Genomic DNA, 18,834 nt, shown 5'->3' on the forward strand with positions numbered 1-18,834 from the left:
CCCTTTAAGGGCTGCAGGTGGGAGGCAGGAAGAAAGAGGGGGCGGCAGGCCTCTCTTTCCCGACAGAGAACCCCTAGGGACTGGACTCCTTTGGGGCTCCATGGCCCTCCTTCCCTTCCCCCTGAAATGAGCCCCCCAACAGCCCTGCGAGGGAGGCCAAGGAAGGAAGGCAGGGCCCTGCTGCAGCTGCTTCCGTGGGTCTTCCTCCCTGGCTTCCTTCCATTTGGAGCCCCTTCCTCCCTCCTTCCCTCCAGAGAGATCCAGAGAGAAGGAAGGAAGGAAAGGAGGAGGAGAAAGCCCCTCCGCTCGGTCTGGATGAAGCGCCTGCCTCAGGCAGCAGAGGCAGCTCCTCTTCCAGGGAGGAAGGCCCTTGGGAACAACCGCCCCCCCCCTTGGGCCTCTTCCTCCTCCTCCGCTTCAGGCACCAAAAGAGGAGGCCTTGGAGGCAGATAGGGAAGGCTGAAGAGAGCAGCATCGCCTTTTCTGCCTCAGAGAGAAAGAAGGGCTGAAAGGAAGGAAAGGAGGCCCAAAAGAGGAGAAGGAGGCAGGGAAATGTTAGGGAGGGAAGGGCATTGGAAATGGGGGAGAGGGTCCTGGTTTGTGGCTAGAGGAGGGAAGGGAAGACTCCAGACCCAGACGCATGCCCTGCCTCTCCTCAGGGTCTTTGGAGGGAAGGGGGCTTTCTCTACAGAGACAGCAGCCACTTTCCACCTTGGATTTTGCCCTAAAACATCCCCTTCCCTCAGGAGGGTCTTCAGGACAGATAATTCACACGATGCTTTCTTTCCTTTGTAGGCCTTTGTGTCCCCAGTAATTGCACCTGAGACAGAATCCGCTGAAAGAGGAATGTGCTTTTCTGCTGTGTTAGAAACACAACTCAGTCTTCCATAAGTTCAGAGAAGGATTTCACTCTGGTCAGTTTAAGGACAGAAGAGAAGAGCTGTGCTTCTTTCCATAGGAGCCATGCAGAGGACCTTGGAGGAGAAGATGCTCAGTTCTGAGGTCCAGCGCCAGCACTTCAGGCAGTTTGTCTTCCAGGAGGAGGCTTTGGGGCCCCGGGAGGTTTGCAGCCAGCTCCACAATCTCTGCTGCCAGTGGCTGAAGCCAGAGAGACACACCAAGGCTGAGATGATGGACCTGGTGATCCTGGAGCAGTTCCTGGCCGTCCTTCCCCCAGAGATGGGGAGCTGGGTTCGAGAGTGTGGAGCAGAGACAACCTCCCAAGCAGTGGCCTTGGCAGAGGGCTTCCTCCTGAGCCAGGCAGAGGAGAAAAAGCCGAAAGAGGAGCAGGTGAGCTCATTACATCCCAGTCATTTTCAGGGGACATTCAGTTCCAGCCACAATTCATAGCACTATTATGTCCTGGAAAGCAGTGGTGCTCCAAGCTTTTACCCTTGGGACACCCCCCCCCTTTATATCTACATTCAGATATCACCCCCATGTAGCATATCAGTGAAAGTGTTTTGTTTATTTAATGTGTGTATTTTCAATCTTGCATTGATGTATAATTTTATAAGGAAATAATATTATTCAAATTAGAATTCTTTTATTAAAGTAAATCGAACATTTAACTTGATGTATGTTTAAATTTTACCCATAAAAAGTTTAGAAAGAGGAAGAGTCAGGGCCTCCAGGTCTTATGCCCCAATTGGGCACCTGCCCCAGAGTTTAAGAATCATTGCTGGTAAGCTCTCTGGTTTTGGTCCATGCTTTTAATAGGAGTGTATTGTCCCACATGCGTATCCTCCACTTTCCTCTTGGTCAGATCTTATGGGAGCGAGGGATAGAACCTTTTCAGTGGCTGCCCTTGGGATCTAGTTAGCCTTTCCTGTGGCAGTTAGACTGAGTCCCTTGCAGATGAAAATTGCTTTCTGGAAACTACCTGGAACCACTTTTAGTGAGGTGCTTTTATGTTGTTTAATTCTTGTTTTTTGTTCTGTTGTGATTTAATGGTTTCAGTTCTATAGGTTACTTTTTAATTATAATAATGATAATAATAACTTTTATTTCTATCTTCTCGCCTCTCCCAATGGATCGAGGCGGGATCACAGCAGAGTTAAAATTACACTTACAATATTGCAGCATTAGTTATTGCACAAATAAAACCACAGCTAAAAATATAAAAACATAAGAACATAAAAGCATAGAAACATTAAAACATCAATCAATCACGAGCTCAGCTGCTCTCGTTCCATACTAGCGGTCTTCATAGCAGGTCAGGAGGGTATGCGCGGCGAAAGAGCTCTGTCTTTACCGCCTTCTGGAAAGGTTCCAAGGATATAACAAGGTGGGTCTCCTCTGGCAGTCCATTCCATAGTCTAGGGCAGTGATGGCGAACCTTTTCGGTTCGCCGTGCCCAGGGGGAGCTTCTATCCTCCGGGGGTGAGGCTGGGGGGTGGAGCTTCCACCCTCCGGGGGGGTGGAGCTTTCCCTGCTCCCTTTCCTGACCTCCAGCTGTCTGAGAGGCAGCTAGAAGTGTGGGGGGGGAATTGGGAGAGGGGGTGACAGGCACATGCCTGCTCCTCCTGCCCTTCCTTGGCCCCCAGCTGTCTCTCAGAGACAGCTGGGGACCAGTAAGGGCCCGTGAGGGGCAGGAGCAACAGGCGCGTGGTCCCTGCTCCTTTATTCGGGGCTTCGCTAGGCCTGAGGTGTCCTCTGAAGGACACCTCAGGTCTGCTGAAGCCCCACAGGGAGGAGGAGGACGAGGCCGGTGGCCCCTGCTCCTCTCTGAAGGGCTTCGCCAGGCCTGAGGTGTCCTCTGAAGGACACCTCAGGTCTGCTGAAGCCCCGCAGGGAGGAGGAGGATGAGGCCAGCGGCCCCTGCTCCTTTTCTTGGGGCTTCGCCAGGCCTGAGGTGTCCTCTGAAGGACACCTCAGGTCTGCTGAAGCTCCGTGGGGAAGAGGAGGACAAGGCCGGTGGCCCCTGCCCCTCTCTGAAGGGCTTCACCAGGCGTGAGGTGTCTTCAGAAGGACATCTCAGGCCTGCCGAAGCCCCGCAAGGAGGAGGAGGCGTGTGCCCGCCCTCTCCTCCTCGGTTCCTCCCTTCAGCCGAACGGGCTCCAAGGGGCCTGTTTGGCCGAAGGGAAGGGCTTGGGCACTCGTCCCAGGCCCTTCCCTTCAGCTCTTCCCTTTGGCCGAAAGAGCTCCAAGGGGCCCTTTTGGCCGAAGGGGAGGGAGGCCGAAGGGAAGGGCTTGGGCACCCATCCCAGGCCCTTCCCTTTGACTCTTTCCTTCGGCCGAAAGGGCTCCAAGGTGCCCTTTCGGCTGAAGGGGAGGGAGGCCGAAGGGAAGGGCTTGGGCACGCCGCTTCCTGGGCGCCTCCACGGCCTTTACAGCCCCAGATCTCTCTCCAAAGGGAGGTCTGGGGCTGCAAGGGCCGCGACGGAGCCTAGGACCCGGCACGCTGCCTTCTGGGCTCCTCCACGGCCTTTGCAGCCCCAGATCTCTGTCTCCGGAGGGAGGTCTGGGGCTGCAAAGGGCACGACGGAGCCCAGGACCCGGCACGCTGCCATCCTGGCCTCTTCCATGGCCTTTACAGCCCCAGATCTCTCTTTCTGGAGGGAGGTCTGGGGCTACAAAGGCCGCGACGGAGCCCAGGATGTGGCAGGAAGGGAGAAGGAGGAACGGGCACGCGTGTACCTGTTTCTCCTTCCCCCGGTGCCTGTGCTTGGCAAAACGGCCCAGAGTGCCACTTCCGGCACCCGTGGCATAGGTTCGCCATCACAGGTCTAGGGGCAACTATACTGAATGCCTTTTGGGAAGTAGAAACATGTTTGGATGCTGGTATCTCCAACAGATTCTTCCCACCTGTTTGTGTATGTATTTATTTTTGTGTTTTCCTTCTACCTGTTCTACTTATTGTAAACCACTGTCACACCCAATTCCCTCTGCAAAAAAGAATACAGATAAATAAAAACATCATCACCATCATCTTATAAATCTAGCCATCCAATCCCAGTTTTTACCCAGAAATCATCTAAACCAAAGATGGTGTGCCATAAGGTCTTGTCCTCATCTTTTCTTTTCTTCTTTGCTGCAGGACTTGTTTGAGGAAGAGATGCTTGAGATAGAGAAGAATCCTTCTGAATCCTGTCAAAGGCAGCAGCCGAAGAGGGTCATGCAGGACAGAGAAGGGAGGTCCTCCTCAATAAGTAAGGACTAAGAGGGTAATTTCCTGCCTGACTGTCTCACTTATGTCTGAAATATCTGGGCTTTATGGCTTAGAAGAATTGAATCATTTTATATAGCCTCACCAGCACTTTGAAATTAGAAGCATGCCTCAGTTAGCAAAGGCTCTGACAGTCAAGTATATTTTACAAGGACTCTTTATGCCTTTCCAGCCTTCCTTCTCTTCTAATCCTCTGTGTAACTAGGTTTTTTAAAGCAACATTGGCACTGAAAGGATATAGAAGGAGGGCTGGAGAACCACAGAATTTTAGTATCTAGTTATGTTAGCATGTCTGCAGAATACAATGCAATAAAGCTTGATGTGGGAATGAATGAAATTCTTTACTAGCCTGTCCTATTATAGTGGTGTATGTCTGCCTCCAGAAAGCAAGCTAAATGACACCTTCCACTGGGTTCTCTTATTGATCCTGTGTGACTAGCAAAACAGAGGAAAGGGAAGACGAGATAAGCTAGCTTCACCAGCTCCCTCTGTTTTAAAAATGCAGAGATCTGTAAGTCTGGCTACGAAAATGGAAATCATAAGAAACACAGATACTAGTGACCTCTTTGGTGCTTTCCTTCAAAGGAGCACCAAGAGAATAGAGGGGTCATTTTTATCTTTTAGGTTTCCCTGGGATGGAGTAAGCTCTCACATTTTGCCACTCTACTCAGAGAAGAGGATTTTTCCTTTTTTGATAGGAGATAATACTGTACCTTAAATCTTGCCCTTACATGCTATTTGACACATGCACATTTTCTTAGCCCACTTGCCCCACATTACATAGCCAAAATTTACCATAGTTTCATCTTCATCCATCCAGCCATTAGCATGAGCAAAAACAGTTCTGCCTGCTGGAATTTTTAAGAATAAATAAAAATAAAATTTTTATTTGCATCCCGCCTCTCTATCAAAGATAATTGAGGTGGCTAACATATTAAACTCCCTACAAAATCCCAATATTCCCTCCCTCCCCTAAAACAGAATTAAACAATAAAATTTTAAGATAAACTACATAGAATAATCCTATTAAAATAACAGTGTGGGATTAGGCACAGGGCAGTCGATGGGGTAAACATATTAGGTGTGTGGCCAGGATTGTTGTTCAAGAAAGGCCTGCCGGAAGAGATCCGTCTTGGCAGCCTTTTTGCAGTTATCTAAGCTAGTAATAAGATGGATCTCCTCCGGCAGGCCATTCCATAGTCTAGGAGCGGCAGATGAAAAGGTCCTCTGGGTGGTTGCAGTCAATCTGATCTTTATAGGTTGCAGTAGTTTCCTCTCAGAGGACCGAAGTGTGCAGGGTGGATTGTACGGGAGGAGGCAGTCCTGTAAATTGGTTGGACCCAAGCCATGTCAGAGAATCATAGAGTTGGAAGAGACCATCAGGGCTATCCAGTCCAACCCCATTCTGCCATGTAGGAAATCTCAATCAAAGCATACCCAACAGATGGCCATCCAGCCTCTGCTTAAAGACCTCCAAGGAAGGAGACTCCACTACACTCTGAGGGAATTTGTTCCACTGTCGAACAGCCCTTACTGTCAGGAAGTTCCAACTAAGTGGTTGAGCTATGACGATATATAAAAAAAATCTGCTCAAACTAATGATTTCAAATTGAAAGAGGAAATATTGGAATTGGATCCCCAAATTAATTGGTTCACGTATTGGCAAATCAGGGAGGACTGGAAAAGAGACTTAGCTAAAGATGGTATAGAACCACATGAGACAGAATTTGATAAAATTATAAAGGGGAGTAGGAAAAAGATAATTAAAAAACTCTACCAATTTTTATTAAGCATGGAAATGATAGAAGAAACAGTAAAAACAAACATGATAAAATGGTCCCAAAATATTGGAAAGGAAATCCCTTTGACCAGTTGGGAAACAGTTTGGAAAAAGAGCCTGTGTTTTACTATGTGTAATGATCTGAAAGAAAATTATTATAAAGTGTTTTTAGGTGGTACTTGACCCCAACCAGACTTGCAAAAATAGGTAAACGTAATAATTCAAACTGCTGGAAATGTAAACTGAAGGGTTGTTCATTGTATCATGTTTGGTGGCAGTGCAAAAGTGTTAAAACATTCTGGAAACAGATACATAAAAATATAATGCTCACACTAAAAAAGAATATACCATTGGATCCTGAATTATTTTTGCTAAATATAACATATGCAATATCTGATACTTTAGTGCAAGACGAGTTGAGCATCTTACTGTATATGATAACTGCTAGAGTGTTGTATGCCAAATATTGGGAGATCCCCAACTATTCCAACATCAGAGGAATGGAGTGTGAAAAAGGAAGTTCCTCCTAATGTTGAGGTGGAATCTCTTTTCCTGTAGCTTGCATCTATTGCTCCGGGTCCTAGTCTCTGGAACAGCAGAAAACAAGCTTGCTCCCTCCTCAATATGGCATCCCTTTAAGTATTTAAACAGGGCTATCATGTCACCTCTTAACCTTCTGTTTTCCAGGCTAAATATCTCCAGCTCCCTATAAGTTGTTCCTCATAGGGCATGGGTTCCAGACCCTTCACCATTTTAGTCGCCCTCCTTTGCACATGCTACAGTTTCTCCACATCCTTTTTGAATTGTGATGCCAGAACTGGACACAGTATTCCAGATGGGGCCTGACCAAAGCAGAATAGAATGGCACTATTACTTCCCTTGATCTAGATACTATACTTCTATAGATGCACCCTAAAATTGCATTGGCCTTTTTAGCTGCTACATTGCACTGTTGACTCATGTTCAACTTGTGGTCTACTTGGACTCCCAAGTCCCTTTCACATGTCTCGTTCAGCCAGGTGTCGCCCATCCTATGTCTGGGCATTTCATTTTTCTGCCCTAAGTTATTACCTTACATTTCTCCGTGTTGAAATTCATTTTGTTAGCTTTGGCCCAGCTTTCTAGTCAATTCAGATCATTTTGAATTTTGATCCTGTCCTTTGGGATATTAGCTACTCCTCCTAATTTGGTGTCATCTGCATATTTGATAGGTATTCCCCCAATTCTTTCATCCAAGTCATTGATAAAGATGTTGAATAGCACCAGACCCAGGACAGAACCCTGTGGGACCCCACTGGTTATTTTTCTCCAGGATGAAAAGCCTTCTCCTGAGGATCTTAGGGCTCTAGATGGTTCATATCGGGAAATACGGTCTCTCAAATAGTCTGGACCTAAGCCATATAGGGCTTTATAGGCCACTTTGAATTGTGCTAAAAAATGAACTGTTAGCCAGTGAAGCTGTTTCAATACAGGAGTTAATATGCTCTCTATAACTGGCTCTGCTTTGTCCGGTCAACCAATTACAAATCCATGTAACCGTTACGTTGTCTAGCCCACATTTCACTAGCTTGTTTGCAGGAATGTCATGGGAAACCTTGTCAAAGGCCTTACTGAAATCAAGATATACTATATCCACAGCATTCCCTTCATCTACCAAGATGGTAATTTTATTTAAAAAAAAAAAGAGCTTAGATTTGGCTGGCATTTCCTCTAGGACTTTAAAGGTCATAACCAACACCTTGTACTGTTCCTGGAAACCAAAAGGCAGTCATTTTAAGACTGGTGTAATATGGTCATTTCTGGATTTTTCCTGTGATCAATCTGGCAGACTGAGCACAAGGGTAGCCCCTTGTAGAGTGCACTGCAGAAGTCGAGTCATGAGGTTACCAGACCATGTACCACAGTTTCCATGTCCCCTGGTTCCAGGAAAGGACACAGCAGGCATATCAGCCAAAGCTGATATCAAGCGCTCCTGACCATTGCATTTACCTGAGTCGAGGAGCACTCCCAGACTGCAAATACAGTCTTTGAGGAGAGTGTGACCCCATCTAGGACTGGTAGTTGTAACCCAATACCTGGTTTAGGGGTCATTATTATTATTATAGTTTATTTTTATACCACTGTAAATGTGCACAGCGCTGTACATACAAAGGATCAAATCAGTAAAAATGAAAGCTGCCAATGGCGTACAATCTATATAATACCAATAAAACAATAGGTAATAATATAAAATATAATTGGTTAAAATAAGCAGGCAACAATGAAAAACATCAACTATCCAATCAAAAATCAGATAGGTAATCTACTGTGTGTACCTCCATTTTGTCTGGATGCACTTTTAGTCTGTTCTTCTCATCCAGTCCATTACCGCTTCAAGACATTCACTGAGAGGAGAGATGCCATCTGAAGTCAAGGCTGAAGTCCAAAACGTGGAGAAATAGAGTATATCTGGGTGTCATCAGCATACTGATAACACCCCGCCCCAGGTTTTTAGACATTTTGTTTTCCTCTGCTTAGTCCTTTATGTCTTTTGTTACACTCCCCTAAGTTTTATGCTAAACTTATACACAGGTCATACCAAAATGTCCCAAAGCCTGCCTTCGATTTATACATGAGGTTGAGTTATACACATATTTATACAGTAATGCCTAGAAACAAATCTGCTTCATTACCTGAGGTATACCTGTGTATATTCATAAGGGAGAGAAGATGAATGGAATGGCTGCTTTAGTGGGATGATATCCTCGTTCATTATCAGGTTGCCCCAGAGTCCAACTTCAGGTCCTGTCTATTCCCGACGCAAGGGAGAGCCAGGAACTTCTTTCAAGTCCATTCTGTTCTCTTCTCACTCAAATTTTTGTGCTTCTTCTGTCAAGTCTGTTAACACTTTTTGTGGCTGTTTAATTTCGTATGGGATGCTTGCCTACTTGCTTTGCATATGTTTATTAACCATTTTTCCCCCATGCAAAGTTCAGAATGACTGTGATTCTACAGTGATCTACTAGTTCTTTTTGTCCAAACAGTATGATGTTTACTGCATTTACACAGCTGCCCCGATTGCATTTTGTAGAGAGGCAGGATATAAATAAATTTTATTATTATTTTATTTATTGTTGTTATTACATAGGAGGGCCTTGAAAGAGGAAGAAGAAAGAAGGGTTAACCACATTTTCTTTCCTTCAGTGTTCCTCCCAGGAGGTAGAATAAGGACTGGGCCTATATGTACAAGCACATCTCTTCATCCTGATGGACTCAGAACAGATTCATCAAGACTAGACAAGGTAGGGAACAGGATCTCAAGTGAGCCAACAAAGGAATGGACGAAGTGCTCATCTTCCTTTGACTGCTCCCTGGTCCCACAGAAACTTGTTCCCCCCCCCCCCCCCCCCAATTGCTTCCATCAAAGATGCCATTGCAAGTGGTTTATGGATGGCATCATGTAAGGATTTCAGTTTTCTTGAGCAGTCTGAAGCAATGTGATTCTCTTTTGTCAGGTGACCTTTGAGGAGGTGGCTGTGTATTTCAAGGAGGAGGAGTGGGCCCTGCTGGACCCAGACCAAAGGGCCCTTCATCGGGAAGTGATGGAGGAGAATCTGGGTATCCTGTCTTCTCTAGGTAAAGCTCCCTCTTTCTTGTGATTGAGCAGCTTACAAGTGCTGAAGAGTAACCCTGAGAGCTCTTCTTCACTCTTGGTACATTCTAACAGGCTGAGTGTTTTTGATGAGTGTTTTTCCCCAGCTTTGCTGATTTCTGGCCTTTCTTCCCAGGAAGCCCTTCATTAGCAGATCTTAAGTCAAGGTCACTGTGAAGTCCAGGTGGACTCCTAATCTTGGACCACTGCTTGGGATGTTGGGAGTCCCACTAGCAGTATCTCCCCCAAGAGTCTGATCCGCAGCTATGACTCCATCCAGCCACCATTACAATGAAAGGCTGGATTATTTACGGAAGCCCTTAATTAGCAGATTTTACGTCAAGATCACTGTGAGGTCCAGGTGGACTCCTTAGCTTGGACCACTGTGTGGGATGTTGGGAGTCCCACTAGCAGTATCTCCCCCCACCACCCCCGAGTCTGATCTGCCTTCTCCAATTGCCACTGTGGCTCCGTCCATCCACCACTGCCATGAAAGACTGGATTATTTCAGGGCAAGTGGGAAAGGCAGAAAAGAGAAATCACCCACATCTTGCTTTCTTGCTCCCACTAGGTATCTAAGTCCCTTTCCTCCCATTGAATCCTCAAAAGATAGACAGGAATAATGTTCCAGTGAAGGGACTGATGTGACTGGGAGGAATAGTCTTATTCCTGCTTAGACTAGTTCTCAGTCTTACCTTAATAAAAAGCCCTGCTCCTGTCCTTTCCACAGCATTATTACATACCTACCCTCATCAGACACATCTTTGTGTCAGAGATCAAGGAACAAAAAAGAATAAACTAGGAAAGTCTGGTGTTTGTGAATATTCATAAATTGTATATTCACAAGCACCAGACCTTCCTGGTCGGTTTTCTTTTGTCATTTAGTTTAGAGACATTATGTCTGTAAGGGAAGATTGCCCTATATTTCCCTTTTAGAGGTATTGGAACCCCCATGCTTATTCCGGTGTCCAAAAAGGTTGGTGTAGTTGGTAATGTGTTTCTGAATAATTTACCACACAGATAGTATTATAGAATCATAGAATTGTAGAGTTGTAGAGTTGGAAGAGACCACAAGGGCCATCCAGTCCAACCCCTGCCATGCAGGAAATCTCAGTCAAAGCATACCTGACAGATGGCCATCCAGCCTCTGCTTAAAGCCCTCCAAAGAAGGAGACTCCACCACACTCCAAGGGAGTGTTTTCCACTGTCGAACAGCCCTATTACTGATGACTGATTAGTATTACTGATTATATGAAAACAAACTGTAACTTTTGTTATGCCAATAATAATAACAACTTGTCTTTATCAAGTTCCAACTCAATAACCCTTTACTTACATCATGTGTTAGGACACTAGCCTATTATATAACAAATAGACCTCTTTTGGGTACTACTTCCTCTGCGTCTTTTATCACAACATGCAGCCCCAGTTCCTCACTTCTGAATCTGCTAGCTTAGACCTCACTTCAAACCACCCACCCCCCCGAGGTCTCTTGCCACTAATTCTCCTCACTCTTTAAACTGACAATTTTTCTCTGTCATATACTTCCATTGTGATAGATACTTGGTCTATCTAACCATTCATGTCAAGTTTGACTGCAGCTTGCTAAGCAAATGTTCCAAAAAGACTGCTTTTACACCGCCCCCCTTGAAACCCCTTTGTCAATCTCCTCTTGTACAATCCACAGAAATATTTATTTATACATTGAAACAGACACACACACACCACATTACACATCGATATTTATCTCTGTTGCTTTTTTGGGTTGCCTTGTGGACCACATTTTATTGAGCTTTATTATGTTGAATATCAAAATCAAAATCTTGGAGTAAGAGACTGTATTGTAATAAGTTTCCCATTATTGCCCTTAGGGTGACTCAACCAATATAGTGGCAGATGGTCAGTTCATAACACAAACCTTCTACTCATAGATAAGATTTCAATTTGTATAATGCCCAGTCCATTGCCAAGCACTCATCCACTGTAGCCAGATGTTTCTCCTGGAGCAACAGCTTTTTACTCACAAATAGGACAGATTGAAGCTGTCCGTCTGGACTGTTTGACTAAGTACTCCCCCAAGCCCGATAATAGAAACATCTGTGGTCACTGTAAATGCTTTATTGAAGTCAGGAGTTGTCAAGACAGGGGCTGCTTTCTTTAAACTTCCAAAGGCTTCCTGAGAAGAAATTGTCCAATTGACCTTGGCAGGGTAATCTTTTTGTGGTCAGTTCTGACAGTGGCATTGCTAGGGTACTGAAATTTAGAATAAACTTCCTATAATACCCCATCAGGCCAAGAAAGACTCAGACCTTCTTTTGAGAAGTTGAAACTAACCAACAATAGATGGCCTGCACCCTAAACCCTTCAGGTTTAATGTGCCACTCCCTACAGTGCATTCCAAATACTTAATTTCTGTCTTTCTGTCTTAATTTCTGTCTTTCCCGCATGACATTTTGGAACTTTGATTGTAAGACCAGTGTTCCTAATTCTCTCAAGCACTTGCTCCAGGTGTTTTGTGTTGTCCTTCCAGGTTTGGCTATAAATGTCAATATCATCTACATAGGTAACTGAAAACTCTCTTTGTCTACTTATTACCCTCTCTGCTAATAGCTGAAAAGTAGACAGGGTAGGTTTGAGTCTGAACAGTATTACCATAAATTCCAACAAGCCTTTATGTTGATGAAGGCTGTTTTGTCTTGGTCTGTGGGATTCACTGGGACTTGCCAGTAGGTCTTAGTTACCTCCAGGTTGCTGATGTAATTATTCTTGCTCATCTTCTCAATGAGATCATCTAATTTGGGCATTAAATAAACATCTGTTTGGGTTATCTGGTTCAATTGATAAAAGTCCACACAAAACCTAACTGTGTGATCTGGCTTATCCATCACTACTACTGGTGATCACTCTGTAATTCCTGATCTCAACTTTTCATCAATATCCTGTGCTATCCTCTCCGCATAATTCCTTGTGACTCCTTACGGTGAGGTTGTAATAGAAATAGCATCCCCTGTTCTAATATAATTTTGGATTCCTTCAGCCCAACTGTGAGAGTCAAAAACACACTTTGATACTTGGTCAGTATCTCATCTTTTTGTGCTGGAGGAAGAGATTCATCAAGATTGGTCTTCTCTGGATTATACCTTGAGAAATCTAGATTCTCCCAACAGGGCAGAAAAGGTTCTTCTCCCCCACTTTCACATACAGCATGTAAAACCAGGGTCTCTTGCCTGTAATGTGGCTTTAACATATTAGTATGCACTATTTTGTTACACCATCATCCAGAACCAGTTTTTTTGTTTTCATTGCATGCTCTGCAGATTTTTGGCAGCAATATAGCAGATCTCAGCAGGCTTTCCTTGTAGATGACAACAGCCTCAGGATCTTTCCCAGATTCGTACTACTTATTTCACCTGAACTGTTCTTAAGGCCCTTCTACTCTTCTCTAGTACAGCAACTCAAGTCAACTGGATCCTAGGCTTTCTTGTGGCAGATGTCCGTGTGTGTATGCACATCTTGATATGCATATGTTAGCAATAGCAATAGCATTTACAATCTTGTACTGCTTATCAGTGAACTCAGCAGTCTCTAAATGGTTTACAATCTGTAAACCAATTGCCCCCAACAAGCTGGGTACTCATTTTGCCAACCTACGAAAGAATGGAAGGCTGAGTCAACCTTGGAGCCTTGGGATCGAACTCACACCCATGCAGCTACAGTACCAGCATTTAACCACTGTGCCACCAGGGTTCCCTATATGTTAAAACTCAACATCTCATTGGGATTATCTGCCATGTATGCCTTGATCATCCAATTTAAGGTACTATTGAATTTCTGACTTTACCTCATCAGTAACAGGAGTTTCAAATTTTCATCCTGTTTTTGTTCTTTGGCCAACATGGATGAGGTTTGTTCACTGAAAGAACAAAGGTCACCTAACAACTCCAGTGCATATTGAGGGACCACTGTACCATGTTTGTTTTCCTTTGACAGATCTTTTTTGTGGAGAAAATTCTCTCCTAGAAATTAGATATCCAAGGGCTATCCTTACCAAGCCCTCTGTTCCCATTCATGACTCCTTAATCAGCAGTTCATTCAGCCAGGAGACCCCTCAGCCTTCATATAGGTTGATGATAGTCTGCTACATGGAGTTGGGGTGATTTTTGAAGCCTCTAGACAAGTTCATCCTCAGATGAAATCAGACTTAATTCTGACAACAGGCCCTGTTAACAGAGTGCATCCACGCTTCTGCATGGACTCACCAGTGTCTGCGAGATAAAGGTTAATCCAGTGTCCTCCTTGCCTAACCATGGAATTAGTCTTATTTTACACAGGTGCACAGATGTTCCAGTAAAGAATTGCACATTGTTCTGAAATATTAGTTGGAGGTCAGACATTAACATTCCTCTTTCAGAGTGGTAAGTCTTCATTGCTACAAGTTAAATCACCTTAATATCACCTTCATTGCTATAACCAGTTGACAAGGTGATCAGTGATCGGGTGGAAGCTGCCAAAGGTCCAGATTAGATCAGGTCCTATTCTGATTGATCACATAATCCACCTTTTAGACAAGTTCTCATCGACTGCTTCAGGTTTTCAGTAGCTGACCTGCTACAGTTCTTCCAAGAAGGCATTAAAAAGGGACTCAGACCCAACACGGTTAGGAGGCAGGTGTCTGCCATCACATCAGTTCGGCTCTATAAGAGAGCGGCTAGAATGGTGGCCATCCTCACATTAAGAGGTTGTTGAGGTGAGTTTCCAACAGGGCCCCGCCCACCAGACATCGTTTTCCAACTTGTGACGTGAACATGGTCTTAAAGGTGCTGACGGTTGGGCCGTTCAAGTCCCTTCGGGAGGCTTCCTTCAAACACCTCTCCCTTAAGGTTATCTTCCTCATGGCCATTATCTCCGCCAGACAGGTGTCAGAGCTGGGTCCCTGTCGGTTCATAAAGACTTGTGTATTTTTAGGCCAGACTCAGTGTGCCTTCATCCAGACCCTACCTTCGTGCCTAAGGTCAACTCAGCCTTTCACATGTCACAGGACATTCTCCTGCCTTCATTTTGCCCCAATCCTAAGAAGGACTTGGAAAAGACCTGGCACACATTGGATGTGTGCAGAGTCCTCAAAATCTACATCAAGAGGACCTCAACCTTCAAGTCATCCGAGGCATTGTTCATTTCCTTTCACCCAGGCTCTTTGGGGCGCAAGGTATTGGTCTCGACTCTGACTAGGTGGATCAGGTCTTGTATTCAAGAAAGCTACCAAACTCTTGATCTCACTCCCCCCGAGGGGGTGATGGCGCACTCAACCAGGAGTGCATCGACCTATGCGGCCCTGACCACTAGCATCTCCCCATCATAAATTTGCAAGGCGGCCACATGGAAGTTGCCTTCAACCTTCATAAGACATTACAAACTGGATGTGTCTCAGTCCGCTGAAGCGTCATTTGGAAGGACGGTCCTCCAGCAGATTGTGTCAGGGGCCACTGTCTCCTAGTAGCACTTCCCTCCCAGTTCGAGGGGGCTTTTGTAAATCCCAGAATACAAGAGGAAATTGGGAGGAGCTAACCCAGAATACAGGATGTTAGGACCCTTGTCTGCTGGAAATGAACGTATCACGGATAAGTACCAACGTTTGTTTTTATTATTTTGTAGAATATATGCCGCAGGTAGGCTTATTTTTATCAATTTTTATTGATTTTATTGATGGTATGTACAGTGCTGTGTAAATCTACAGCAGTATATAAATAAAGAGTAATATTAATATATGGTCAAACCACATCTAGGTTTGACTATATAACACCAATACTAAAATCTCTTCACTGGCTGTCTATCAGCTTCCAGGCACAATACAAGGTGTTGGTTATCACCTTTAAAGACCTACATGGCTCGGACCCAAGCTACTTGCGAGAATGCCTCTCCCTACACAATCCGCCCCTCACTCTCAGAACATCAGGGAAGTATTTAAAGGAACAGCATAATGCCAGGTTAATGACAACTTCCCACAGGGTGTTTACAGCAGCAATTCCAAATTATAGAATAGCCTACCACAAGAGATCCGTTGTATCCCTACCTTAGAGGCCTTGAAGAAGGCACTCAAAACGGATCTCTTCCGGCGGACTTACCCATCAGACTCTTATAAAAAGCTATGACAATATTCCACTCTTGACTATGATTACTGACTACTGATAAATTGATTTTAGAGAAGTAATAGAAATTGTTAAATTCATTATTAGAGTTTTATTGATTGTATTAGTATTTGTATTATCTTGTATTATTTTATTGTTGTAATCCCGCCTCGATCTTCAGAGAGGTGGGAAATATAAATCAACATTATTATTATTATTATTATTATTATTATTATTACCATTGATATGCTTAAAGAATAAAAAGAGGTTCAGTCAAAAGGCATTCTTCTCTTCTTAGCAAACAGTTAATGCACAGGAGAAACCATTTACCATAACTGCTGAGTGTGCAGAAGAGGTTTCATTTGGAAAAACATCATTTGTAAAAAAAAAAAAAAATACATAGGTTAGAAACCACTTAAATACTTGAGTTGTGGGAAACCTTTCAGTCAGAAGACACATCTGAGTTGTCACCAAGCAACCCATGCAGGAGAGAAACCATTTAAATGCCTGAAGTGTGGAAAGACTTTTAATCTGAAAACATCTGGCAGGCCTTTCTGGAATAAAGAACTCAGCCACTGTCATCTCCATATGTGTTGGGCTCTGCCTACTGTTTTAGCTAACTGTTTTAAATATCTGTGTTTTAATGTTTTTAGGTATTTTAATTCTAATTGTTTAATTCCTTTTTAAGGCAGTGGGGAATATTGGGTATATACTGTTTTCAATTTAACTTGTAGGCCGCTTTAATTGTCCAGACAAAAAGCAGGATATACATTTTAAAATTATTTTCTTATTATTGTCCCTCACTTGACATTAAGCAACTCACACAGGAGAAAAACCATTTAAATGCCTGCAGTGTGGGAAAGGTTTTATTCAGAAGATAAACCTCACCCATCATCAAGCAACTCACATAGGAGAGAAACCATTTAAATGCCTGGAATGTGGAAAGGGTTTCACTCGGAAGGCACACTACACCCGCCATCGAGCAACTCACACAGGAGAGAAACCATTTAAGTGCCTGGAGTGTGGAAAAAGTTTCACTCGGAAGACCTACCTCACCCTTCATCAAGTAATTCACACAGGAGAGAAACCATTTAAATGCCTGGAATGTGGAAAGAGTTTCACTCAGAAGATACACTACACCCGTCATCAAGCAACTCATACAGAAGAGAAACCATTTAAGTGCCTGGAGTGTGGAAAGACTTTTCATCTGAAGACTTCCCTCACCATTCATCAAGTAATTCACGCAAGAGAAAAACCATTTAAATGCCTGGAGTGTGGAAAAGGTTTCACTCAGAAGATAAACCTCACCCGTCATCAAGCAACTCACACAAGTGAGAAACCATTTAAATGCATGGAGTGTGGAAAAGGTTTTATTCGGAAGGCACGCTACACCCATCATCAAGCAACTCACACAAGCGAGAAACCATTTAAATGCATGGAGTGTGGAAAGGGTTTCACTCAGAAGACACGCTACACCCGTCATCAAGCAACTCACACGAACAAGAAAACATTTAAATGCATGGAGTGTGGAAAGAGTTTCACTCGGAAGACACACTGCACCCGTCATCAAGCAACTCACACAAGAGAAAAACCATTTAAATGCCTGGAGTGTGGAAAAGGTTTCACTCGGAAGACCGACCTCACCTATCATCAAGTAACTCACACAGGAGAGAAACCATTTAAGTGCCTGTAGTGTGGAAAGACTTTTTATCTAAAAGCATCCCTCCCTTGACATCAAGTAACTCACAAAGGAGAAAAACCATTTAAATGCCAAGAGTGTGGAAAAAGTTTTATTATGAAGATCAATCTCACTCATCATCAAAAAATTCACACAGGAGAGAAACCATTTAAATGCATGAACTGTGGGAAAGGTTTCACTTGGAAGACTTCCCTCACTCGACACCAACCAACTCACACGGGAGAGAAGCCATTCAAATGCCTGGAGTGTGGAAAACAATTCACCCAGAAGATAAACCTCATCCGTCATCAACCAACTCACAGAGGAGAAATGCCTGGAATGGAGAAAGGGGGAGAAATCACACCAGAGGTTAAAGAATCTTCAGGCTAAATTTTTTAGCTCTCTTCAACCTCCCACACCAATTTCTAGAGAATGCTGTCTAATGGCAAGGGCTTGGATTGCAATGGTTAATATATATTACAGGTTTTCATTTCCACAGTATCTCTATCAGGATGAATACATAAACCATTGGTCAAAGCTTGTTGCCTCAAAGCTGCTTCAACTGATTCATCTTTCCTCCTTTTACTGTATGTCAAGGTTATGATGCTATTTTTGGATCAGTTAAACAAAGACTGTGGGATATTGCTTTTTGTGACCTTTAAGCCCATTTATACTTATTTTGCTCATTGACCACACTGAGTATACAATTTATTGGGCCTTTTCCTTCAGCTGAGTATTTAAAGTATTTGAATGTTGTTCATTATTGTAGGCCAATTTAATGCCTTTCCTTTTGAAATGTTCAGAGGGAGGTTTGCTTGTACTGCAAGATTACATTCCTGGCATCATCGAAAGTAGAATGATGAAGCACGTTCTTTTGTCTTGTGGTTTATAGAACTAGGCTTGATGATACATGATTAATTCATTAATGGCAAATCTACCAGGAATATCATCCAAATTTTATGTCACTGTCTTATTAGTAGATAATATTTCCATCGTGTCATTGGCTTTTGCAATCTTTTTGTCTGAGGTGGTCAGGATGAGAGAACCGCTAACTTCTGTACTAGAATAAATGTATGAAATAATCTTTGTGTGATTTGATTAATTGTTCCTTGTGCTTTTTATTTATATGTTATATTTGATTTTGCCAGGTCTCTGGACCATAATAAAGAATTGTTGTTGCTGTTGTATCAAAAAAAACATTCATATCCAGGAAAACCCATCCATATGCAAACAGCATGAAAAGTATTTCACTTCTTCTTCACCAGTTATGACACCCACAAAAGGTCTCCCATAGCAAAAAACCAAGAAAGCACATGGAAAGGAAACCATTCAAATTCTTGAAGGGTGGGAATGCATGAAATATGCAGAATTAAAGAATCCAGACAGGAAGAAGAATGTATGAATGCTTGTAAAGAGGAATAAGCTGTGTCCTACCCTCAAGGGGTGCTTTGT

The 18,834-nt window shown here is 43.7% G+C and overlaps 2 pseudogenes across 1 annotated transcript in view; both read left to right on the forward strand.

Moving 5' to 3' along the window:
* The window catches only part of LOC149320635 (uncharacterized), a 171,939-nt pseudogene continuing 153,105 nt past the window's right edge, over positions 1 to 18,834 (forward strand). Inside the window, exons 1-2 of the transcript XR_016279058.1 lie at positions 1 to 194; positions 796 to 1,290. The product of XR_016279058.1 is annotated as an uncharacterized LOC149320635 (transcript). The remainder of the gene's footprint in view (positions 195 to 795; positions 1,291 to 18,834) is intronic.
* On the forward strand, positions 16,513 to 18,478 carry LOC149320636 (uncharacterized; annotated as a pseudogene).

The sequence above is a fragment of the Sceloporus occidentalis genome, unplaced genomic scaffold (genome assembly GCF_023333645.1).
Source record: "Sceloporus occidentalis isolate IW3139 unplaced genomic scaffold, rSceOcc1.0.p SCAF_1, whole genome shotgun sequence".
NCBI classification, from domain to species: Eukaryota; Metazoa; Chordata; class Lepidosauria; order Squamata; family Phrynosomatidae; genus Sceloporus; species Sceloporus occidentalis.